The 966-nt window shown below is 61.9% G+C and overlaps 1 protein-coding gene across 1 annotated transcript in view; it reads right to left on the bottom strand.

Annotated features, from left to right (window-relative positions):
- The window catches only part of DPYSL5 (dihydropyrimidinase like 5), a 22,915-nt gene that overhangs the window by 9,902 nt on the left and 12,047 nt on the right, over positions 1–966 (bottom strand). The window contains exon 2 of the mRNA XM_017743576.1: positions 942–949. The gene's annotated coding sequence lies outside the window, so the exon portion shown is untranslated. The remainder of the gene's footprint in view (positions 1–941; positions 950–966) is intronic.

The raw sequence follows: 966 nt of genomic DNA, 5'->3' as shown, positions 1-966 counted from the left end.
CCCATCGCTCCCCCGTGGCCACCCACGACATCGCCATCAGCCCCTCCCAGCACAGCCCGGTAGCTACAAGCAGTGCCCGGTACGGTCCGGTACGTGCCCAGTAAAGTCCAGCAGCACCCAGTAACACCCCGTAGTGACCAGAAATACCCAGTGGTGCCCAGTACAGCCCAGCACGGCCCAGTAGTAGCCAGTACGTTCCAGTAACACCTGGCAGTGTCCAGCACAGCCCAGTATATCCCATCAGCAGCCAGCCCAATGTTCCCTGGACTGTCCTGGCAGCCTCCAGGAGTTCCTGGCACAACCCTGGCACATCTCAGTGGCCTCAGGCTCCTGATGTGTGGTGACAGGACACGACGGTGCTGTCCCCACTCCATCCCCTGTGAGCAGCCTGGTGGACTGGTGGCATTGGACACCCGGAGTGATGGATGTGGCCCTTGGCCTGTGGTGCTGGAGCCGGTGCAGCAGTGGGGACGTAGGGCTGGGTCATGGAGCTGGGGGGTCCTCCTGCTTCATCCATCCCCATCCTAACCTCCACTTCCTCCCATTCCTGTTGTGCCACCCTCTCCTCACGCACTGCCCAACTCTGCCGGGTCCTGTCCACTGAGCACCTTGGTGTCTCCTGGGCTTTGCTGTCGCCCCTGTATTAGAGGCACCAGGGGTGCATATTCAGCCTTTCTCTGCCAGGACCCCCAGGTCCTTCCCACAGAGCTACCCCAGCCCATGTCACTGCCAGGGGCTCTTCCTTCCCCAGGGCAGCGTGTGGCATTTGTCCCTTCATCTCCCCACTGGTACCTTCTCCAGCTGGGCTTGGTCCTGCTGCAGCAATGCTGCCCTTGGGCACAGGGACAGGTCTGCACACACTTGGTCATCACAGTCACAGATTTGGGTGGGAAAGGACCTCAAAGCCCATCCAGTGCCACCCCTGCCACGGGCAGGGACACCTCCCGCTCTCCCAGGCTGGCCACA

The sequence above is a fragment of the Corvus brachyrhynchos genome, unplaced genomic scaffold (assembly GCF_000691975.1).
Source record: "Corvus brachyrhynchos isolate BGI_N302 unplaced genomic scaffold, ASM69197v1 scaffold211, whole genome shotgun sequence".
NCBI classification, from domain to species: domain Eukaryota; kingdom Metazoa; phylum Chordata; class Aves; order Passeriformes; family Corvidae; genus Corvus; species Corvus brachyrhynchos.
Note: the sequence above shows the minus strand (reverse complement) of the source record. Positions and strands in the feature narration are given on the sequence as shown.